Here is a 27,009-nt window from a genome sequence, read left to right as displayed (position 1 = left end):
GAGAGTAAGGAAGGCTAATGTAGTTATTATGAAAGAGAAGGCCACTGGAGGTGTTAGAAGGCTCTCTCTGGTGAGGTCAGCACTAATCTGGGGCACATAGCAACTCTCCTATAACCAAGTTTTACTCCTGAGACTCAGAACTTCTGCCTTCCTTTCAAGGCCTCATGTGTGAAATACAAAATCTCAGAAATGTAGGAACACAATTTTGACAAGTGAGGAGGCAGACACAGAGATACACAGCTAAGCACTGGGCAGAGATCCCAGAGACCAGTCGAAGGGAGGGAGTCAAGATCATTTTGGCAAAACTCACAGAGACAACTGACCTGAGCTAGTGGGAACTTACTGACTCCAGACTGACAGGTGGGGAACCTGCATGGGACTTAACTAGGCCCTCTGAATGTAGGCAACAGTTCTGTCTTTTTGTCAACTTACATTCTATACTTAATGAAACTATTTTATCTGGTTCTCCTTTAGCCATGCTCAGTGAGCAATATCCCATCATAAAACTCCTAAAATGGTCATAATCCCAAAGCAGCAATTTGTAATTATAGGTAATTATTTGATTGTTTTCAACCTTCCTTACTGTGCTATAAGTTTCATGGGTCAAACCAAGCCATTCCTGACTTCTTTGTGACCTCCAAACCAGCATGTAATATATTAGAAGCAATTAGCACCTACATTTGTACTGCATATTAAATGTTATGACATTGTTTTTATGTCCTTGGAGAATAAACAGTTCATCTATTAGCCATTTAGACTGGTATGTATTAAGAACTAGGCTTACATGGTCAGATATTTGATCCACAAAGATAATATATGACAGTTAAAAATGCAACATGGTAAGGAAATATATATTGTACCAGGTTAGAAAGGGTATACAAAGGAAGAAATTAAAGTAGATGAAGTGGTAGGCAATTAAGTTTATGAGAAATACAGGTATTATGGGATTCAGTGAACATTTATTGTACAAGTGCACATGACAATGTTATATCAGCAAATCTCATCATGAAAGGAAAAGCAAATTTTAAATATGTATAAATCATGATTGAAGAGAATGATTTAGCCACAAGAAGATTTGATAATTTTAATGGGGTCCATTTGCTCAGGTCAGCTGTTTCTGTGAGTTTCCCCAGCATGGTTTTAATCCCCTTTGCTCATCACTCTTTCCTCTCCACAACTGGATTCCAGGCTCAGTGCTTAGCTATGGATCTCTGCTTCTGCTTCCATCAACTACTGGATGAAAGCTCTAGGTTGGCATATAAGGTACTCATCAATCTTTTAAGGATCTATTTGAAAAGGAAATGCACACATGAAACTAATCAGTGGTTCTCTACCTGTGGGTTGTAACCCCTTAATAGTTGATTGACCTTTAAACATAGGTTGCATATCAGATATCTTTCATCTCAGGTATTCACATTATGACTTATGACAGTATAAAAATTAAAAGCTAGTAAATAGTGCCAAAATAATTTTATCGTTGGGGACACCACATCATGAGTATCTGTATTAGAGACACAGCAATACAAAGGTTGAGAACCATTAATCTAAATGATACAACAGAAAGTGCCTGATTTCAAAGAAGGATATCCTGTATCATAAGGCTTGTTTTGCCATAACAGGAGATTCATGGAAAGAAAACAACACTTTTTTTGATTTCTCAAATGATTTCCAGAATCTCTGATTCTACCATCACTTAAGCCATGACAGGTTGAAGCATCATCTGTCAGGAAAGCATCTGCTGCTCATCCCTCACCGGTGATCCTTCTAGACTAATCTATTCAAAGCTTTCTTAATTATAAAAGACTATCGCATTGTTTTCCATTGTCTTACACATTTATATGAAATGTCTTTTTTTTTGGTGATGCTGAAAAATACAATGGCCTCATCTCTGCGACCCAGCATTGAACTAGAGTAAGCAAAATTTCATCCTCACACATTCCAAGTCTGTCTTCCTGATTTTCAGCTCTGTGAGAAAATTTGAATTCTCCTTTCCTTCAGCAATATAAGTTATGTATTTTACAACACTCTTCACCCTTTCACTAATGATAACACACACTTATTTATAAATGTTTTATGTGCATTTTTCACATTTGAATGACTGGATCTCCTTCCTCTGATGGTCATTAAGTATCAAGCAAGGTGTATTGTAAGTGGCTCAGTACATCATTTTACTTTCATGATGGCTAAATGATGAAAGCAAAGACAAACAAATATTTAAGTTCCTGCCTAATATATTTTTATTTGAATATCAATATCAGACAGAGAAATCAGGTGATAAGCCAAAAAGTAGTGAGTGTTGTGATATACTAAATAATCGAATAAGAAAAGATTTTTTATTTAAATATTGAGGAAGAAGCATTAGATTTTCCCAGCAAATAACCACTTCAGGTCCAGAAAAATAAATTGCATGATCTTAATTACAGCATTTCAGTACACTGAACAGCTGATGTGATGGGCTTCTAATCTTTGCTTTGCTGTGTAGAAAACATGATGCCTCATTTTTCTATGTATGGATTATTATGTAACTTTTAGGAAATATATAACGTTACATGAAAACTACAGTGTTCTTTCACTCTACATTCAAATATCTCCTATAAGAAGAATAAAGTGACTTTTCCAATTTTATCATTCTAGAAATCAAAGGGGCTTTGAAATAGTTCAAAATAACCACACTCAGAAATGTAAAGATATTGATTCCTGATGACTGGAATTTGAACAAATCAGAACATCATTGCAGTCAGACTTCCATAATTTAGTAATGACTTGGCTGGTCAATACAGAAAACACTGATGCATTTGTTCACTCATTGTGTGTTGTGGAAAATAACAAAATCCTTTCCACCACCATGCTGATGGCCTAAGATCCATAACTATAACTAAGTCACCATCCAAATAATCTGTTTGCATACCACAAAGTTTCACATTCTGAGATTTGGATGAATCACATAATTTATTCAGTATTCACATTTGAAAAAAGTAGCAATATTTTGGTTTAAACTAATATTTGCACTAAAGATAGAATGTTAATATTAGTAAAATATTTAGACAAATTTCTGCTTCAATCTAAAGTTTGCTGTGCTTTTATTAAATATATTTAAGATTTTTATGCATAATATCTATTAAATATGACAGTAAGTTGCTTAATGTTGATGAGACAAAATTTTAAAAATGAATTTAAATGGGACAAGTACAACTTGCTTTTTTGTTTTTAAAGTAAACAATAAGCAATTATAAAAAAATACTTTCATAGATTATACTTTTTTAAAAGACAGCTAACATTCTTGTCCTATTTGCTCTGTGGATATTCATTAATTATTTGGAATCAAATATGATTCATCTCTTCTTATAACATAATAATGTAAATATTTCATAATTTTGAATAAAAAATTCCATACACTATGCATCTTTAAACAGTTATATTTAGATTTTTTTAAAACAGAAGGTAAGCAAATATGGATTTTGTATGTAGTTGACTAATTAATTGGTGCAGCTACAAATCTCATTGTATTTATTAGGAAAACTTTATGAGAACAATAAATCCCAGTTCATCAAGGGAAATTAAAACTTATAGATGATGTTGAGGAATAATAATCATTGGAAGATAGATGTGGAAGACAGTATCACATAGAACACATTCCCCTGGTACACCCTGCAATTCCAATTTGACATATATTAATTGACTCAACAGACTCCTATCACTTCTTGTTTCTTGCCATCTCTAAAAATGTCCTTCTCAAAATTATCATCTTCCATTTAAACCTCTGCAGGTATTAATTTTGGGAGTGTGGGGAATATTATAATGTCATGGGTAAACTTTACTTATTAATTTTGTCAATTCGTTTTAAGTACAGCTGCATTACAGCCTTGCCTTTCCTCTCATAAGGCCAAGAGTATCCATTTTGTAAATGAGTGTTAGCTACTAACTCTACATTATAGAGATGTGGATATAAAGCTTTCATACCATAGAAAATTAGGTATAGTGAAGAAAATAATATTAAGATTATTGTGTTATACACTGACACAATCCAAAACAGAAAAATAAATTCTAGCTTTGAGAAAGAAGAAACACATTCCATGGAGACATGGAGAGCTGGTGTTGGGTAGCATTCTTTAAAACTAACCCCAGTATTCTTTGCCTTTTTATGTGTTCGATCTTTTTTACAGTCTTTTCTTTTGGGTTGTGTTCAGAACTTAGGGCTTGTTTGAAGACAAAGAAAAGCAGACTACATCAAAGCAATTGGACATCACTTCTGAGAATGTATTGCAAAGTCCTTTTTCTCTCTTTCTTCCTTGTTGTTCTGAGGGAAATCAGTTGCCTGCTATTTCTAGCTACCTAGGTATGCTCACAGATGGGCAAGAACCAATGCTATTTCTGGACACAGAAGGTCCTGGGGTTGGCCAACCACTAGCGAGTTAACTTTGAAGTGTTGCCTAGATGATGGCAGAAGATACGTTCCAGTGTAGCTTTGTAAGAACCTGTGGAACAGAAGCTCTCTGAAAGCATGTCTGGATTCCTATAGCTCAGATTGTGAGTTAATATGGCCTTCATGTTCCAAATGGTGCATAAATTTCCCCACTGTACCAGGAGTTTGTTTTTCTAAATCATATCAGGCTGTTAAGAAAGGCTGTAGGAGAGCTAAATGATGAGTGTTACATTTTGTACTTTGATTATTTCCAAAGGTGAGTATATGTACATAATTCAATATCTTCTTTTAGTAGGCATAATAATAAATTTTCTATAGTAATCAGCTACGCTGAACTAGAACTACATCAGTGTATAAATGGCCTGCCTAGCAAGTGAGAGGTCTGAAGTCCACATCCCTAGAACAATGCAAATATGGACATCATAGCCAATCATCCAAAGGAAGCTATGGAAACATGGAGGTAGTGGCAGAAGAATCCTAGGAAACTCATGGGTAACTAAACTGACTTATACAGTAACAATCTCAAACCAATTAAAGGGAGATGTGCTATGTACTCTGACCACCACACCCATGCTTTGCCATTGTTCACTTTCATTCTAAAACTTGAAAACTCTCTCTCTCTCTCTCTCTCTCTCTCTCTCTCTCTCTCTCTCTCTGTATATTCTCAAGTCATCATATATATGTATATGATATGAATACAGCAACTTGAATAATTATTTCAATGCTTGCTTCATTTTAGCTTTATATTGTAAGATATAAAAATTAGTCATTTAAATTTGAGTTTTTCTATTCATCACAATAAAAATTTAAAATTAAAAATTTAAAATGTGGGATACTGATAACAAAACCTCTATAAATTGTTAGAGTACACCATCCCCCTTTGAATTAAATGACCAAATGTTCTACCCTGCTTTGCTGACTATGGACAACTAAAATTACTTATGGTGCTAAAGCCCTAAAGGTACAGCAGTGGCACACACACCTTGGAGGTAACCAACAGCTGTCTAATTGGGCTTATGACCCACTCAATAAGACAGAAGCATTCCTATTTCTAGGAACCCAGCCAAATATTTATGGCTAGTGAAGCCATGATCATGGAGGAGAACCCACACTGGTTGACTAAGTCAACATAATTCCTAACTATACTCTAAATATTTTCCCTATATGTACAGATAGGTATAGTCCTCACTCACAATCAAACAAAATTCCCTTAGCAACAGAGTCCATTACAAACAAGACACAACCTATCAAAATACAGAGTTATGAAGTACAGTGCAAACTGAAGTATGTAAAACGTAACTCAGGTGCCCAAGGCTCACGAATCATTTCTGGAAAGGCATACAAAATTGTAAGGGCTAGAGAAACAGGTGTTTTGCTGTGAGACTATGTCTCTTTCAAATATCAAAAGTTTTCCCCAGGAAGTCTCATCAACATGGATCCCTAAACTTCAAATGAGCAAGAATAGGAACGTACACGCTTCCCGGGAAGTGGGAAAACTCAAAAGGGGTCAATGCTGGGCAAACAACTATAGGGTAGCACAGAAGAGATGATGGAGGGAAAACCAGGCTTCCCTAGGGTAAAGCACATCAGTTGGCTATCCAAAACTAAATGTTCAGCCATGAAAATGTGCACATACAGTTTGGAGCTTCATGTTAGAGAAGAAAATAATACTTTATGCGTAGCATAATAGGTCATCCTAGTGGGAGTCTAGATAGTAACCAAAAACTGCTGGAAGTATCAATAGCAGGGAACAGGTTCATACAGACTTTGTTGATTCCCTATGAGAGATATCACCCTTTCTGAGGAGTGGATACAGGGTAGAGTGGGAAGAAGAAGGGTGGGGGAGGACTGGAGGGAGAAAGAACTGGGATTTTTATGTAAAATAAGATTGTTTTTAAAATTAAAAAAATAATAAAAAGAAAAAGTCTCAGAAAAAAAGGAAATGTAAACATACAAGTAAGGTTATAGGAACTGAGCAGGAAATATTTATGTGTTTAGGAATATATGTGAAAGTAAAGAAACACAAACAAAATAATAATATTAATTTAAACAAAAATACTATTATTTTAAGAGCGTTGGTAGGAATTTTTCTTGGGAGGATGTGGAGAGAGGAAAGAAAATAGATAAAAATGATAATTATATTTTAACAAAAAATAAAAGAATCACAAAAAAAATATCTGTTATGATAAATCTTTTCGCCAAAAGCCGCCGAGCCTCACTGCCACGTGTGCACTCTACACCAGCTGCATGCCTGAGTTAGGGCCCCAATTAATGCACAGAGAGACTTGTATTATGTACAATGCTGCTTGGCCAAAGACTAGGATTCTCATGTGTTAGCTCAGTCTCAATTATCATAAATCTATATATTTTATAAGACTTATCTTATAGAGGATGTCTTTTGCTGGCACCCTCTCTTGTGGGTTGCTCACATGGTGCCACTGGAGGAGGAAGGAAAAAAGGGACACTTCCTGTTTCTCCTTTCTTAAATATGATTCTCCTTGCTATGTCACTTCCTGCCTGGAACACCACTTCTCTACTACATTTCCCAGAATCCTCTTTGACTCCTAGTCCTGCCCAACTTGCTGCCATTGTCCAAACAGTATTTTATTCAACAATCAATAAGATAAACATACACAAAAGTACATTCCCCATCAAATCTCCATTTCAAATCAGAATCAAAGCATGAAATGCCATTTTAAATGGTTTTATATACAGTTAATTTTGCAAATTGTGATTAGTTTGATATGATGGGGGAGAGCCTTCTGTGTATCCGTCTGTCTTATTTGTTGATAAATAAAGCACTGTTGGCCAATAGGGAAACAAGTTAGGTGATACTAGGAGAGACAGAGGATTGTGGAAAATGTAGGAAAGAGAGGAGTTGCCTTGTGATCTCAGGAAGAGAGGACTCATGCCTCAGGTGTCCTTGATGAAGAGTCTTTATAAAATATATAGATTAATGTTTATGGTTGATACTTAAGACAGAGCTAGCAAATAAGAAGTACTAGTCAATGGCCAGCAGCATTGTAACTAATATTAATCTCTGTGTGTTATTTGAGAGCACTACTTGACAGTGGAACTCAGGTGGCCAACATGGTTTTATAAACTTCCACATAAATCTTCACAAAAGCTTAAAAAGGGATTTTAGAAACAAAAAGAACAGAGGCAAGCACATTTCTTGATGGCAGCATTTTCTTGGATGAGCAATGTTTACCAGGATTTAAGAGACATGCCACCAAGACTCCTTTTAAGAGCAGCTTTGTCATTTACATATTGGCCAAAACCGAGGTTACTGCAGCCACAATGCAGAGTACTATATATGTAATGTTAATTGATTACTTTTGCACCACAGGAAAAAAATTAGAACCTTGCAATCTATTCTTCATTTGAAAATTTTTAAATAAAAGATATTAAGAGATATTCATGCTGAGAAAAGGACATATCTGTATATAAAACTATTCATGTTCAAATGAAGTTAAATATAATAACATAAGCTGGTATTTTATGTTATAATCAATAAATTAAAGATAAAACTATACTATCATAAAAATTACAAAACTTTGCAACTAGCTGCTGACCATATAATAAAGACATCTCATAGGCAGAAAATATCTGGAATATATTGATAAGTCTTTTATGTATAATCATATTTTTCAAATATAATAATTAAAAATATATTCATGGGATTACAAATTATACAATTAAAATATAAGTATTTATTTGACAGACATACATAATTTTTCTGGTTACTTATATATGCATTTTCAAAAAGGCATATCTGATATTTTTTTAAAAGGTTCTTACACCTGTTAGAATGTCTAAAATAAAAAACACCAATGACAGTTTATGCTGGCGAGGATGTGGAGAAAGGGGAACACTTCTCCACTACTGGTGGGAGTGCCAACTTGTACAGCCACTTTGGAAATCAGTATGGTGACTCCTCAGGAATATGGGAATCAATCTAACACAAGATCCAGCAATTCCACTCTTAGGCATATACCCAAAAGATGCACATTCATAGAACAAGGACATCTGTTCAAGGATGTTCATAGCAGCACTATTTGTAATAGCCAGAACCTGGAAGCAACCTAGATGCCCCTCAACTGAAGAATGGATAGAGAAAATGTGGTACATTTACACAGTGGAGTACTACTCAGCAGATAAAAACAATGGAATCTTGAAATTTTCAGGAAAATGGATGGACCTAGAAGAAACCATTATGAGCGAGGTAACCCAATCACAAAAGACACATGTGTCATGTATTCACTCATATGTGAATTTTAGACATAGAGTAAAGGATTACCAGCCTACAATCCACACTGCCAGAGAAGCTAGTAAACAAGGAGGACGCTAAGAGAGACATACATGATCTCCTGGAGAGGGGAAAGGGGACAAGATCTCCTGAGCAAATTGGGAGCACCGGACATGCGGGGAGGGAGCTAGGAGAATAAGAAGGGGAGCAGAGGAGGGGTGATGAGGACATGAGGGAGCAGAAAGGTTGAGTCAGGGGAATAATAGAAGAAAACAAGAAATGAGATACCATAATAGATGGAGGCATTTTAGGTTTACAGAGAAATCAGGCACTAGGGAAAGGTCTGGACATCTACAAAGATGACACCAACTAACAATCTAAGCAGCAGAGGAAAGTCTACCCTAAATCCCTTCCCTGATGATGAGAATGATGACTGTCTTATATGCTATCTATAGCCTTCATCCAGGAGCTGGTGAAAGTAGAGGCAGACACCCACAACTAATCACTGAACTGAATGGGAATCCAGTTGTAGACAATAATGAGTGATGGGCAAAGGTGTTCAAACCAGGCTGGTGAAACCCACAGAAACAGCTGACCTGAACAACTGGGAGCACTTGGTCCCTAGACTGATAGCTGGGATACCAGCATGGGACTGATCCAGACTCCAGGAAAGTGGGTTTCAGTAAGGAGACCTTAGAAATCTCCGGTAACTCCTATAATAGTTCAGTACTTATCCCTAGCATAGGTGTGATCTTTGGGAGCCCAATCCACATAGAGGGATACTCCCTGAGCTAAGACACATGGGGTGGGCCTAGGGCCTATCCCAAAGGATAGACACTGGTGATCCCCTATGGAAAGCCTGGACCTCCCTTTGGGGAGCTGAAAGGCTATATGATAGGTAGGGTATTAATTGGGGGAGGGGGAGGGGAGAAGGGGAGGGAGTAGGAACTGGGATTGACATGTAAAACAATCTTGTTTCTAATTCAAATTTTAAAAAATAAAGAAAAAATAGGTTTGTGTAAATACCAGTTATATATAAACTTAGAAAAAATAACTTGTCAAAATATGACAGTTTAAAATTCATGTTGAGAATCATTTAGAGTTATCTGTCTTTTATTGGTTTCTGTCAAATAAATTAAACCATATTCAATAATGTGACAAATATCAATCAATGAAAGCATAAAATATTCAACATATAATTGATATTCCTAGCAACAAGATTCTAAACATTGACATGATTTGATAATTCATCTTTGAAGTTATCTAATCACTGATCATCAACTGTGACATTCATGTATATATATATATATATATATATATATATATATATATCCTAACTCCTAATTAAAATTTGATATACATAATAACCACTCAGTCCTAAATAGGATGTCTTTATCAAACCCCTCCCATCATGGCTCAGAGAGCTATGAGGAAGAGGAGGTAGAAAGCTTATAACAACCAAAGGGATGGATACCATGGAGAACACAGTGTCTTCCAGACACAGGAGAACTGCTGCACAGATGAACTCACAGAGAATATATGGCAGCATACCCGGGGCCTTCACAGGTTCAAGCCTTGCAGTGTCCCAGCACTGAAAGGATGCAGAGGGCAGAAGACCCCCTGCCATAACAAAGAAAAAAATCTCTAACATGCATCTACTTCTAAAGGACAAATTAGTTCTATTCAAGGGAGTCTTACTGGATATATTAAAAATAGTTAAGGGTAGGTCCTCTGTACATTTGTAGATTGGGAACACAAAATAAACAGGAGTTTTATAGAATTTTTGTTTCATATTGTATATTTTGGGAATTTTTTTATCTGACTAGTCCTTTGCTTGTATATTATGGTTTCTGAATTTGTCTTTTATGGTGTGTGTGTGTGTGTGTGTGTGTGTGTGTGTGTGTGTGTGTGTTTCAATATGTTTGTTTCTTATGATTTTTGTATTGTTTTAAAACTCTTTAGGTCTTGTTATTGCTATTTGTTTGCCGGTTTACCGTCTAAAGAGAGAGTAAAAGAAGGGTATTTTGTTGACTGAATGAGGAGATTGGAAGGATGTGGTAGAATTTGAAATAGGAGAATCCATATTCAGAATAAATTATATATAATATATGTTATATTATATTATATATTATATGAAAAACATTTTCTCTGTTTTGTTCTTTTATTAAAATTTTTTCTTTCTCAAATTTCAATTTTATTTAACCCTCCTTTTATTTTCCCAGATCCTCTCCACATCCCTTCTCTCCAGATTTGCTCCCTCTCTGTCTTTCATTAGAAAAGAACAGTATTCAAAGAGATAACAACCAAACATGACAAAATAAAACATAAAAGATGAAGCAAAAACTATAATATCAAAGTTGCCCAAGGCACCCCAACAGGAGAGTCTCAAGAGCCAGCAAAACAGTCAGAGACAAACTCAATCTCATTGTCAGAAGCTGTTCGAAAAACATAAACCAAAGTCGTCCTGCAGGCCCCCTCCTCACCCACACCAGGCCAGCACACATGTGAGGCAGGCACTTCCTTCCTGAGCCAAGCCTCCAAGCCTGCCTCAATGTCCAGATATAGGGACACCTGACCCAGAGACACCAATGAGAAAGAGCATGCAGCAGAGTCAGCCCCCTTAGCCAATAGGACCCTGGGAGGGGGCATAATGGCAGGTCAAACTTCCTTAATAAAGGAATCTGCAGCAAGCTCTGCTACTCACTGACGTCCAATGCCTGAGTCCTTGGTGCTGTGTCTTCTCACTCCTTCCCCAAGCAGTGTCCAAGTAGGGTAACCCACAACATAAAACTACTAAGCTAAAAGCTGTAATATATACACAGAGAACCTGGGGCAGACCCATGTAGGCCCTGGGCTCATACACCATGCTTAAATTAGTCAGGGCACTTTGTTCTCCTGGTGTCCTCCATTCCTTCTGGCTCTTACAATCTCCTAGGGATACCTTGAGCTCTGATGGGAGGAAATTGATAGAGACCTCCTAACTAGAATTGGGTGAAAACCAAACACACACACACACACACACACACACACACACACACACACACGCACACACCATATATTCCTAGTGATATGCTGATATACTCAAAGGTCAGTGATTTATCCAGTCATCATCAGAGAGGCTTCCTACTGCAACAGGAGGGAACATATGAATGGACCCACAGTCAGATATTAATTGGAAAAATATTTACAATAAACACACATATATTATATGTCACATAGCAACAAATGTTGAAACCAAAAAATCATGATACTTCAAAGGATTATCCCAATATCCTTTTTGTATATTCATATAAAATGTTCTAAGAATGACTTAAAAATGTGAAGAGATTATGTAACTTATTCATATGAGGAAAATCCATTAAAATTTTAAGTTACTTTAGAATTTTAATTTTTGTGTTGTGTGTGTGTGTGTTCTGCCAGGGCAGGTATCAGATCTCATGGATGTGGAGTTACAAGTGGTTGTGATTCAATTGACATGGGTGCCAGGAACATATTTCAATTCACCTGGAAGAACAGCAATTTCACTGAACTGCCTACTCATCTCTCTAGCCTACAAAATAAGCTTTTAAATTCACGATTTTCTTAGAAAACAATATTTTTGTGCTGATAAAACACCAAAATTACATTAGAAAACATCAATTATATTCCACTTCTCCACATTATTCAAGAAGGAAAGTAATCAAGATCCTCATAAAATTCCAATAGCAATTTTTCTTGTTTTATTAGACAATATATTTTACAAGTCAGCAAGTTGGGCCCTTACTAAATGAAAGAAGATCAAAGTTACATATCATTCATTGGTGAGTTCTAAGGTGTTCCCACATGTGTATAAATTTATAAAGTTTCTAAAACTTATGAAGGAACTTGAATGGTACAAATATTTTTTATTTCAACGTGTTTAAATTTATTACTGAAAATACTTTAAAATTATAGGCGTTTGTATTTATATCAGAGGATCCCAATACATAACAATTAAAAAAAAAAACCTTTTTCTCTTGGCTTCATGAACCAGGCAAGTGGACTACTATAACAGAGACAATTTAAAGAGACAGCTATATGTTATTATCATGTTCTCTGACTATTTGGGAATGCATAAGCATCGGCTTCTTTAACTGTAAGCTATATATTCCATAATACTATTTTTTAAGTCTTAAATAATATTTAATAATAATCATATAGAGGTTCTAAATCAGGACATAAAGGGTAAATATGTTTTCATGAGAACTTGGCTTGTTTTATAAAGAATGTGAAAAAATTCAGAAATAGTTATTTCATAAATGTTAACACAAAAATGATTTGACCAAGTTTTTCAAAACATGTTAAAATGGTGAAACATACGTATCAATATACTCCAAGGAAAATTACCTGTTTATTTTAGAACTCTGTATAAAGTTACAGAATTTAGTAAAGTTTCTTATATGTAATTTATCTAGACTAGTAGGGTTTCACAAAAGGGATCTATTCTACACAGAACAGTCATAATAATGTGCATCATAGGCTTTAGACTACTAGCCACACATTTTAGTCATTCATTGTTCTACAGAAGCATGGCAACATACATGTTTCTTACCAGTCATTGTACCATGTGGAATATGAATTATATTAAACACACCAATGAAATTATTTTAAAGAATGTATCTCTCTATTAATAACTTGAAAATGACAAGGCTTTGGATCATGGAAAGGGTGTTTCAATTTGTCCTGGTTCAAATAGTTCTACAGTTGTAACCTTCTTTACTGTACACATCAGTATTCAAACAATGTGTCATTTCATGTTCATGCTAATCACTATTAATTGTTAGGATCTTCTACCTACCATCCACTTAGTACACACTGCTCAGATAAAGCTAAATTGCAATAGCATTTTCTTCTAAAAGCTCTAAGATATATTCTGTGGTTAGAGAATAATCAATTACTTACTCAATTCAATTCAACAAAAATTTATTAAGCATCCACTCAGTCTTCTTTTATCTCTCCTTATGGGCTGCTATCCTTAAGAGCAGCTGAAAAAGCAAAACAACTTCCATTTATTAGAGACTTTTATTTTAAAGATGCTTAAGTGCAGTTCACAGCTCTTCAATTGCTCTTCCCAAATCCTCAGAGGCTCCATTGTAGAGGAAATTCATGTTCTATCATACAGGAACAAGACTAATGTGTTCCCTCTTTATTTTGTCAAGAAAATACCAACATTAGATTAATAGAAGTTACCCTGAGTGTCTCTAATTGTGTAAGTGTAAGCTCATTTATATACTTATATTTGTGTGTGGATTTACCTTTATTTTTTCTTATTTTTTTCCATTTTTTATTTGAATTAGAAACAAGACTGTTTTACATGTCAATACCAGTTCCTACTCCCTCCCCCGCTTCCCTACCATCACCCCCAAATAAATTCCTACCTATCACATAACCTTTCTGCTCTCCAGGGAGGGTGAAGCCTTCCATAGGGGGTCTTCAGGGTCTGTCATATCGTTTGGGATAGGGGCTAAGTCCACACCTGTGTTTCTTGGCTCAGGGAGTATCCCTCTATGTGGAACGGACTCCCAAAGTCCACACCTATGCAAGGGATAAGTACTGATCTACTACAGGAGGCCCCATGGATTTCCCAGGTCTCCTCACTGATAGGCAACTTCCTGGGGTCTGGATCAGTCCGGTGCTGGTTTCCCAAAGATTACCAGCCCACAATCCACACTGCCATAAAACTAGGTAACAAGGAGAACTCTAAGAGAGACATACATAGTCCCGAGGAGACAGGGATTGGGAAAATATCTCCTGAGCAAATTGGGACCATGGCAGGAGCAGAGAGGGAGCTAGGAGAATGAGAAGGCGAGAAGAGGAGGGGTTAGGAGGACATGAGGGAGCAGAAAGCTTGAATCAGGGGAAGAATACAAGATAAGAGATTCCATAATAGAGGAAGGTATTTTAGGTTTAATGAGAAATCAGGCACTAGGGAAATGTCTGGAGATCTACAAAGATGACACCAACAATCTAAGCAACAGAGGAAAGGCTACCTTAAATGCCCTCTCCTGATAACAAGATTGATGAATGACTTATGTGCCATCCTAGAGCCTTCATCCAGCAGCTGGTGGAAGTAGAAGCAGACACCCACAGCAAATTACTGAACTGAACTGGAATCCAGTTGCCCAGAATAATGAGTGATGGGTAAAGGGGTACAGACCAGGCTGGAGAAACCCACAGAAACATCTTACCCGAACAACGGGAATCTCTTGGATTTACCTTTCTGATGCCATGTATACATATATTCGTAGTACATGTTTCTAACATGAATGAGAGGATATGTTTTGCTTAAGTAATTGAATGAATTAAATGATAAACTAAGTCTGCTCAATTTTGAGATATATACTTTTGTCTCCCTTTCATAAGTATCAGAAAGAGTAGCTAGAAGCCAATCTTAAAATAAATACTCAATATTTGGATCAATATGTAGATTATTCTATCTAAGAACATCCATCATTCTAATTTTGCATACTGAAAACATATTTATGCCATCTCTATAGATAGAGAGAGGGAGGGAGTGACACAGACACAAAGAGTCTGGGAGAGATACAAAGACAGAATTGGAATCATTCCTAAAGAACCCTCATGGGTTCAGTTTTTTCCATGTAAGAACTCAGCAGAATGTTTTCTCTCGAATATTGAAAAATAGCGTATTATTTTCTCATCCATATTGGAGCTAGGGGGTGGTTTTCTCTTGTAGGAAGCCTACTGCATTAGCTCCTTGCAAGGTTCTTTCAAAGTCAATTTCCTCACCCTGTCAGACAGCTCTGCTGAGACACCCTCAGCAGCCCTAGGTCATAGCAGCAACTACTGGGATGCAGAAAGGTTATCTTGATGAATTCTGTCTTATAGAAATATCCCAAGCACTAAACTTGGATTTATTTTATTGCCATATATCAATTTTAAGATAGCATATACCAAGTTTCCCCATGTACACATGTGGTGATATCATGCTTGTACAAATAAAGCCTGTCTGAATGTCAGAGAATAAAGCTCTTCAATGCCTAATCATAGAGATCTGGAGGTCTGTATAGACAGACAGGAAGGAGATGGCTGGGTGAAGAGAGGATATAAGCAAACATAAACAGGAACTTGCTCTCTTGTCTGCTGAGATGCTAAGGAGGTAACTTGTGGCTGTGGCTTGTTCAGTTCTCTGACATTCAGACAGGCTTTATTTGTACACACAAGATATCACCACACATACATGATGCACTATGGCAACATTTATCTATTATATAAGACACAATTTCCCTCCTTCTATAAGGCAAACAGGCATCTACAAATTAGGTTCTATTATTTTTTCAAGAATGCATTCAGCATCTATATAAGAATAAAATTTTCTTTCTTTTTTCAGAACAGAATTTTAAGTCCTACCATATCTTATTTAAGTTAGGGTTTCAAGTTCTGCCTCTTTTTTTCACCGTGAAAAATTATTTTAGTTACTTTGTCTTTGAAGCAAAGGCTGTTTCACACAAAATATTCATCCTATATCTGAAATCTCCTTTGAAAAAATATTTAACTAAAAGTATGGTAGTATTTTCCTGAGGTAGAGGAGCAGGTCATGTTCAATTTATTATCACCTATTGTGCCCCAGGGCATGATGTTTGTACAAAGTAGAAATTCAGACAGTGTTTAGAGAAATGAAAATGATAAACACATTGATCTGAAACATCTTTGTAGGTTTTTATCCAATGATAAAATAACTCTGTGTCATTTCTCATCCCTGAGGGTAATCAAAAGTTAGAAGTATTTTGGCTTTATATTCTCTTTGTTTTTCGGTTTGTCCTATATTTCCAAATACAGCACATTTCTGAAAACTTCTTGTTCTACACCACTGGGGTGACCACGATCCAGAACTACATAGCCCAGAGACCTAAGGTTAAAAACCAAACACTACTGGTCTACAAAAAAAAGGAGTGATAGAATGACTCCTAATTGTGCTATACTCATAGGTCCAGGCCTTATTCAGTCATCATCAGAGAGCTGCAGATGGGAACTGAAGTGGATACCCATGGCCAGACTTTATGAAGAGAGTCCTTGGAACACATAGCCCTAAGTGGAGTATCTCCATTAAATCTCTCCCAGGTGATCATGTCATCCTGAGGAAGAGAATCTAAAAATCAAATTTCTAAAGACCTGAGTGCATAGACTTAAAATAATTATACATTTAATATTTTCTATGATTACTAATTAACTAACAGAAAGATCTACAAAACAACCTGACTTCAGAAAATTCAGGAAAGTGAGTTCAGAGCAAGCATATGAAAAATATTTTGTACTCACATAATAATGTTACAATATTTCATATAACACAAAGACAATATAATGCATATCAAATTTGCTTACATGTTTTCTATAGAATATTGGAGGTACCTTCAAGAAAGAGAAAAGTGCTAATATAAATTATCTTGTTTGCTGTAGCATTTAGGATCAAATGAAATGTTGTTAGAGAATCCGAATGAGAAACTGAAGAACAAAGTGAAGTACTTCAGTGTCCTCATAATTGATGGGGACTGTGTTAGACACTTCCCTCCTTTTAAGCATTTTGTGTTTCAAAGACAGACACTACCACTTTACCAACCAGGAAAGAATCTTCAAAGTTAGGAAAATCATATAGGTCTGCATTTGTTTTTTTGTGAACAGAGTCAATTTGTTACATATAATTATTTATCCCTGTTTGGTTGTTAGTAATGTATGATTGAAAAACATTAATTCGTTTTATTCTTATCAATAACCTGTATTTTCCAAATATAAATGTTCAAAAAGCCAACACGTTAACACGGTACAAGTCCAGTCAGCAGAGCCTGTTACCCACAGGTGAACATTCAGAAGGGAGTTGAGACTCGAGGTTTCAATAGACTGGAGGACATTCACAGTTTCTCATAACTGGAGAGTAGCTCATTAATAAACAGAATAATTTAAATACCTGAAAATAATACTAAACATCTTAAAATGCACCTATTAAATTTGTCTATTGAAGAAAAGAGTTTTTGCATATGTATTTCTAGATTTAAATAAACATAAGCCCAATAAACTTCTATATGCAATTGTTTGCTGTCTTAAATCAATACTATGGTGTTTTGAAAGAAAATGACCACCAAAACGAGTGTCAATCTTAAGAGGTATGTCACTATGGGGGTGGACTATGAGATGTCTTTTGCTCAGGCTTCCCTCATATTGACAGTCAGTTGAATTCCTTTGCCTGCAAGATGTAAGACTCTAAGCTGTTTCTCCAGCACCCATCTGCCTGGACACTGCCAGGCTCCCTGCCTGAAGAAAATGGACTGAACCTTTGAACTGTAAGCCACCAACTCAATTAAATGTTTTCTTAATAAGCATTGCCATGGTCATGGTGTCTCTTTCCAGCAATAAAAACTCTGGGACAAGTACCTTTATAATATGTAAGCAATACATGAATCTGTATTTCAGAATTTCTAACTCTATGCAATTTGAATGTAGAAAAAAATCATGGAATAACATTTTACATTAATAAATGGGATGTAAAATTTTCTAAAATATGTAGTTTAGAACAGAATTAATCAGTTCATTAATATTTTCAAAATTGTTCTAAGGTGTCTCAAATAATGAATAACAACTTCTCATTAGTTCTTAAATAATATATGTATATATAATGGAAACTCAATGACATTTAAATGTATGTTAAGATTGCATTTAATAGGACCTCCTAGGTAAATAGTCCTAATTTCTTCATGAAATATGCATTTGATTGTTTTACATTTAATTATTCATCAAGATATACAGAAACATCTATTTTGTTTGCCTATTTATAACTCCTTGTATATGTGTATTTTTGTGGTTAGAATTCTCATACTCCTCAAATTAGATACCTGATTCTATACATTAGTAGGGATTTTTTTTTTACCTCCTCTCACATGTGGAATACAACTTCTACATCAATAGCTATTATTTGAATAACTTACTCGCATGTATTGGTGTATTGCTTTGAAAAAAGATTAACTGGAAAAATAAAATGGCATGTTAAGTAGAACATATTAACAATGGATGATCTCTTGGTAGAGTGATGATTAAGGTAGTTTTTATTTTGTAATATCTAAGTGAACAAAGGTAAAGCATGGGTCATTTTCCTTATCCATGAACTGATAAGGTATCCTCAGCCAAGGTTCAATTTGCAACAGTTTGTCATTACATAGCTGGGTTAATGGGCAGCTAGGCCAGTAACACAGATATCACATTTATTTTTGACATCAAAGATAGAGGTTAAGTTTTGCTTCCCCACATGGAGTGGCATTTCATGACTTCATGTTCATTTAGTCTGAAAAACTTAAAACCTGCCAATTATAGTGTTATATGCGTATCTAAAGTAGAAAATAATTTTTCCAACATTATCTTTTGTACTAGTTTCATCCAACAGATATCAAAAGCCTACAGAGCATTAGTCAGGGACAGAGTGATTAGTTTCTCTCTTTATGGATGGGTAATTAATATAAAAAGGATGGAAAAAATCCTTAATCCATTATGCTTGATCCATCATTTAGCAATGCTTTTGACTCTTCAAGGTAAAATCTGCATCTGAATTTCCCCAAAGCAATCAAGGCGTCAGTTTCACAAAATTATAAAACCCCACAGCAAACTACACAGCGCTGATAGAATAAAAAAAGTGAGCTTTCTGACATTCATCTAAGAGAGTCTCATTGAATGAAAATGTTTCAAATATATCACTTTTAAAATTATCCCTAATAGAATTGACCTAATTTTGCTTTAGTACATTCAGTCTGAAGATAAGTGTAGTGTGTCTGTGTAGCAGAAAGAAAAAAAATACTCCAAGAAAGCTAGGAAAAATGCTGTAGGTCATATGCACAAGCTGCTGAGGTGCTGAGTCCTGAGAGGAGCATGGAGGATGGCAAAAGCCTAGAATAGTCTGTGGCTTGGGGAAGAAGTGCAGACAAGTCATTCTGGAGATGCTCATGGCATCATTTCTAAACCCATTAAGTACTAAGATGTTTCTTCCACTGGCCTGCAGCTTCAACTTTTATTGATTTATCTTTTCCACTATAATGCTCCATACCCCATAACAGTAAGACACAACTTAGAGCAACTCTTGCATTTGTAAATGTTGATGGCTTTGACACATATACACTTGCCAAACATCAGATTTAGCTCATTTCTTCATGGACTTTCTTAGTGTATTAATTCACTATTGCATGTCAATGCCTGATTATCTCTTTAAATAAATTTTGGTTTTGAGTCAACATAAACTTTTCCACTTAGAATATTTGAAAACTAGTCTTTAGGGAAACCCTGACAACAGCAACATAAGGAAGAAAGGGTTCACTTTTCCTCACAGTTCAAGGGACAACTCTACACAGACTGGAGGTCAATGCAAGAAGTGCATGAGGCAGATGGGCACATTGCATTTATTCATGGTCAGGAAGTTGGATGGGTTTTCCTAACACAATTATTTTAATCAAAAAAAAAAAAATCCCCAGCATGCAAACAGAGAGGCTATGTTCCTCTCCAAGGGCATTCTAGGCATTAACTGATAAATGGTATTAACTGCTAGGTACAAAAATTAATTTTTAAAAATCATTTTGTTATGCAGCCATCACCACCATTTATCTCTACAACCATTGTTTCCACAACTGAAAGTAAAACGATGCCCACTGAATGCTCCTCATTCCCTGTTTCTTTCACCTTCTGGCTAACATCATTAAATTTGTCTTCCATTTAGTCAGTCCACAGTGCAAGTTTCAAAGCTCCCTTATTTTCTATAGATGAATAAAATTCTATTTATATAAAAATTTAAAAATCAACACACCCATTAGGATTGTTTACCTCCTTTTGTTATCATTGATTATACTGTAGCAAATACTGATTTTCAATTATTTGGGACATATATACACATGTGTGTACACACACACACATGCACACACACACACACACACACACACACACACACACATATATATATATATGAATTTATTGTTCCAACAGTAATTGTATTTTGATAGTAGCATAGCATTTTCATAGTGCCCATAACAGTTCCTTCATATATCTTAAATTTAGAAATTATCACAAGATCTGGTAGATACTCCTTGAACATCATAATTTTTCATAGTGAAATATCTTATAGTAGTCAATGAATTTCTATTGAAATTGTAATATTAAATAAAGACCATTGGGAAAAGTGAGGCAACTCAGTAGAAGCCGTAGTCTCTCATTAATTCTCAACTGGGTTACACCTCCCCATGTCTTTTTTGGGACACATTGGGAAAATTTGTTAAGAAATGTATTATCAGGTGAAATGAAAATGTTTCGAGTTTAAAACTATAGACAGTGACCCAAGGAAATAAAAGTCTCAATTTTCTGGGCATTACTAGCTAGAAAGTCTATGAGTATATAAATAAGCAAGAAACACATTACACAAATGTATCAGTTTTGTTCATGAATTTCTCACACTCTTAGAGATCACAATAGAAGGTACCAAATATTTGAAAGTCTATTAAGGGTAAGGTTGATTATATTTCTGTGCCTCTTCAAAATGCAAAAACCAGGTGCAAATCTTAAAGCAGAAGCAGATCCCAGCTCAACTTAAAGATGAGCTTTCTAATTCTGAGACTTACTGAGTGGTTAGATGGAATGCTCTGAAACGAGAGGAACTCACAAGGCATTTCAATTTGTATTCCAGCTGCAAAATCTAGGAGAATTCTAAGTATTTTCTCTGGCCAGGAGGTTGGTGAACAATAATCTCTGGAGTCCCTTAAAATGTTTGCATTTCTCTTGTTCTCAGAGCTTTACTGACTATCGTCTGGGATGTGAAAAGGAGTTTGTATCCTAAGGACTTAGTTATCTATGTCAGAGTTTAGCAAAATGATGTCTAACAGCAACACAACTAAAGCAAGTAGGCATGGATGCTGTATTCAAAAGAAACAGGCATTATCTAGAGTAAAAAAGAACGTAAATATGCCACATAGCTACAGCCTCAGAAATTGAATTTTCTGCATGACTGTGGGGCACAAATGTCTTATGTTCTCATGCTTCAACAGACTTCCTTTAAATAAAATGTAGCTGTACTTTATACAATTTCCTTCTTTTTTGTTTTGTTTGCAAAAAGCTCGAAACATATCTGTACAAAATAGTACATAAAAATGTTTTCTTTGAAGATCCCAAAGAATCTAAGGCAGCATATTAGAGAGGGTTGACACATCCACGGTTAACAAAGAAGTTGGAACAGTGTCTGCATTATATAATAACCTAGATGTCTGTCAAATATGAAAAGAGGAAATGTGGTATATATACAATATAAGATTTTATTTACGCATGAAGAATATAATTATGATTATTTAATTTGCAATCGTGTACATTATTTCATAAAGTAACTCCAGAATATTCACTTTAGATATGTTTACTCTATCTTTGCACAATGTACATGTCAGTCTCTCTAAACCTCAGTTTTGGGAACACACAGCAAATCAATTATCTGTGAATTCTAAATACTACCTCACCCTCTGATGCCATTAGGAAACTCTCCTGTGAGCTCACCAGCAGAGAAAATCACTGATGAGTAACTTTTAAAATGCAATTATCTTGATTGGAATATAGCTCAATAGTACTACGTATGTTTAGCTTTTGAGGGCTATAGGTTCAATTATCATTACCTCAAAGAAGAAGCAATACATTTTTAGATTAATTATTCAGTAATGCCTTCCACTTCATATGCTTCATTATATAAGGGACACGATTCCATGTTATTATTTTTTGTCTCTGATATTAATCCATTATTAAATTTCTGGCAAGTGATTCAGTGAATATTTTGAACTAAAGTAGACTCTGTTTATATAATGAAGGAACAAAAGTGATCACTGTTAGTCAAGCAGAAGTTTAAGCTGAGTATTATCCACTGGTTCCAAGAATAGGAACTGGGTCTCACCAGGGACTGCAATCTGGCAATCTCATCATTAAAGAATATTCATCCCTGGGTAACCTAATTTTTTTTGACAGTAGGCAATGCTCTGCAACTGCAGTACAAAAATAAAAACTTACTGCGACCACAACATAAGACTAACTTATTGTGGTAACACATTTAAGTCTGATTTTTTAAAGATTTATATACGTTGCATTAGAAGCAAAAAAGTAAATATTGCCGGTTTAAAATTCATTATTCATTCCATGGTTATATACTGTATGGATATGCCAATTCAAACAAGTTATAACGGTACAGGAATGTAAAATAGTCAAGCACATAGTGTTTACTTGTACTTCCTGTTGAGGCTACATTGAAACAGTTCTGTGAACTTTTGTTGAAAGCATATGCCCAATGGTTGAGTAAAACATCCAGCTTTGTGTTTGCAATCATTTCAGATATGCAACTTTGCAGTGTATTTGAAAAATGCTCCTTTTATTTCTAATTTCTTTATTTCATACATGTACTCCTGCTTTACCCGTTTCCTATTATTCCTCTCTCCCTTTCCTCCTCTGTCCATCTCCACTTCTGGCTCTCACTCTTGCTCTAGCTTTCTGTTTACATGGGCAAGACTTGCATAATTTAATTAGGGTTGCTCAAATGAGCATGCAAGAGGGGTTATATATCGGAGCTCAGGCAAATGAAATGTGCGCACACTACTGAAAACTCTGATTTCTCCTCCCAGGTACCCAAAAACAAACGTGTAATTCCAGCACTCCAAGTATATGCAGGAGGATTGTGATGAAGTAGAGACCACCCTGGCATACAGAATGGAATTTTAGACCAGCAAGCCTAAAAAGTTTTTAAATGATCTATAAATACTATAAATGTATATAATAAATATAGAGATACATATTTAATAAAATACGAATCAAATCTATTATCATAAATAACTACCTGTATGAACCATGCTGTGCAAAAATTTATGAAGACAAACAAAAATGATTTATCTGAAGTACCAATCTATTTATGCATAAAAGTATGAAATCACTTTGTCTCCCAACAATAAAGTGAGTGTTTGATGCTCACTTACTTTGGAGGAAAGTCCTTTAGGGCTAGTGCATATTTATGAAGATATAGGAACTGGAGCAATGGATCAGCAGTTAAGACCACAAAGCCTCTTATATTCCGAAAGTAGCTGATGTACTACTATTTGCAACACTATAGAAACTATTCACATAAAAATACTGCTGTTTCCCTGTAGAGTATAGTAAATTATTCAATAAATATATTTTAATCAAATGACAAGTTTGATGGAATAATGACCTTTGGAAGCTTATCTCTTTTTTTAAAAAAAAACTATTTCTTTCAAATATTGTCAAGATATAATAAATTAAAAAATAATTTATAGCTCAACTATGTTATCTGTTTAAACTGACCTAGTATTCTCTTGTTTGTTCAGAAATAGATATTGATGCTACACAATTAAATGAACATAATTCCCAGATTTTTGATTCTTGGGAAAAATATAAATGTATGTGTGTATCATAATAATGTTTTATATGTTATATATGACTTTCATATATAACATTTGCTTTTATATAATATGCAAATAATATTATATGTGTTAGTGTACATGGTGTATTCTATATATGATTTGTTATATATACTATGTATGTGGTTCTACATATATAATATGTATGCATGCACGTCACATTTCAACACAGCCTTCATCTACCTCTCTATTTAGGAACATAAATAAGATTCTGGATTGAGTTTCACCTTAATCAGGAAATGGGATTAGTGATGGCTGATTGAGCAAAAGTGTTTTTCTCTGTATGTTCACCTGGGCCAGCTTCAGCCAATAAGGTAGGTTGAACACACAAAGACTCAAAATTCACCACTGCAGAAAAAAGCATGAATAAATTTTGAAGCAATGCTAAAAACAGATGTTAGCAATCTCCCATCATATTCTTGAAAACATCACAACACTTTACTCTGGAGACATTCAATTTTCTGCAACGCAGCTTACTTTTAAAAGCTCCAGAATGAACTGATTTCAAATGCACTTCCAGGTAAATAATTTGAACCATATTTGGAGCTTTTGGAGAGATGCCAATTATGATAGAGAAGCAAGCTGAAAAAATTGTCATTTTAATTTTGAGATAGTTGGTGTCATGTTATTATATCTGACAGTAGCTTGTTGTCTATTTTTCTACTGATGGCCCTTAATTTGCTGCAATACACACTATCAGCAGGAAAAAACTCTTTTGCATTCTCCATGGCAAAAAAATAAAGGAATTTTCTAAAGTTACAGTGAACAGATATTTCTGTCTCAAAAGTTCTACTCATTATCTTGCTTAATATACATTTCCTAAATGCATTTGGAACCATTAGGCTTTTCTAATAGTCTTATTTTGAAATTATTTTTGATGGAATTTATAGAAAAATTAAAGGAATATTGAGACATTTTGTTTCACACAGGAAATTGTACTTTATTATTTCTATGAAAAGTGAATAAAAGTTGATAGGTTTTCGATATGTAAGAATGTTTCTATGTGTAATTATGTGTACATATGCATGCATAAATATTTACATACATAAAATTACTTTAGAGATTATAAATGGTCATCAGGTGGATTGAATTAAAATATGACCTCAAAACACAATCATATGAATAATGCAAATATATGGGCCCATATCTGAAGAAACAAAAGTGAAACAAATTTTACTAAAATTTGATGGTTACAGAAAAATATCAAACAATACTGTCATTTTTCATATATATATATATATATATATATATATATATATATATATATCATGGCTTGCATTATTTTTAAGAGAATTAGGGTAGAAATTTGCTTTCCTTTAGCTTGCATTCCAAAAATAAATAAATAATAGGAAACTGTGAATGTTATTATTTTTAATCAAAAGAATATCCAATTGCATCAAAGATTAATTTGAGATACATGCATGAAGTATGGAGTGCTAAATAAGAATCTATTTTTACAGATATATATACACACACATAACATATATATGTAATATTTTTTACTTTAGATTCTTTGTGCTAATTTTCTAACAATTTAGGACAGTCTCTATCATGGAGAGGCAATCTATACAATTGGTTACAAATTAAATTTGGAAATGTACATAGTGTAATATTATTAAGTACAATGGGCAAAGTTGCAGGGCAACACATACACTAAAGCATATTTGCTTGTCAGGCAGTCAATTACAGTTCTACCTTTGTTCTAGATAAGGATGAGATCTTTTCTCCGTGAAAATGGTTACACTACTCTAATGAAATAATAATTATAATTTATGAGCCATTCTTGATGTTTTCAGATACTGTGTTTTGTTATTCTTATAAAATGTCAGATATATAAAATAAATTTACAATTTTATCTTTTAATTTTTCTTACACATCTTATTGTACTAATTTTTCAATTAAGGTAAATAATTATCACAGTAAATATGTTTTTGATACCAAAAAAAAATTCTCAATTTTGAAGAGAAATTTAATACTGTTCCTATCTATCCAAATATATATAGTTATTTTCCATTTTATACATCATTGTTGAATTAACTAAATTTTGTAACAGCTTCAGATTTTTACTTGGAATTATCATCCTTATGTAAACTATGAAAATGCTTTTGTTTAAATAATGAAAACAACCCTTCATGAAACACAGTTATTTATAAACTGAAAAAACAAAGATGTGTTAATAAAAAATAATTTTATTATTAAATTTCTATATTTTTACAAACTAAAGCACATTACACATATGTTAATGGAAACAAAATATAATTTTAATATGTAGAACCAGATAGAACTGGAGAGTTGTGAAATTATTTTAACATGTTAATATAAGAAAAACAAAAAACTACATATGCAAGGTAAATAAAATATGCCAACAATATCTCGAATTATTACTTTTTACCTATAAAATCTAAGAAGTTACAAGAAAGACCTTCCACATGGAGTTCATTATTGTAAAAACAATATTCAAACTTTGAAATTCTTAAAAGGAAGGCTTGACTTGCAAGATTTACAAATTCCAAAATTTGTAAGGAATTGAGGATTTGAAATACTAACTCAAACCTTCTACAAACATATACTAAATTGAAACTGTGACTATTGATCTTGCTTAACATAGACACAAATTCTTTCTTGGCTATATTGTACCAAAAGAATAGTTTATTAAACATAAATATTCATTTCACTGCTTATTAATCTTCAGAATAACATACATGGCATTGTCTGTCTAACTATCTTGAACAAAATTAATTGGTATTTTAACTCAGTCAGTCTAGATTTTCAGATACCATTCTTTCTAAAATAAACAAAGGAAATTACCTAATATTAATTTTAAATTTTAGTTTAACACTCCATACTTCAATGTATAAAATAGCATTTTAGAAACCTAAATATTG

The sequence above is a fragment of the Cricetulus griseus genome, chromosome 4 (genome assembly GCF_003668045.3).
Source record: "Cricetulus griseus strain 17A/GY chromosome 4, alternate assembly CriGri-PICRH-1.0, whole genome shotgun sequence".
NCBI lineage: Eukaryota > Metazoa > Chordata > Mammalia > Rodentia > Cricetidae > Cricetulus > Cricetulus griseus.
The sequence above is the reverse complement of the archived record's forward strand: the minus strand, read 5'-3'. Positions refer to the sequence as shown.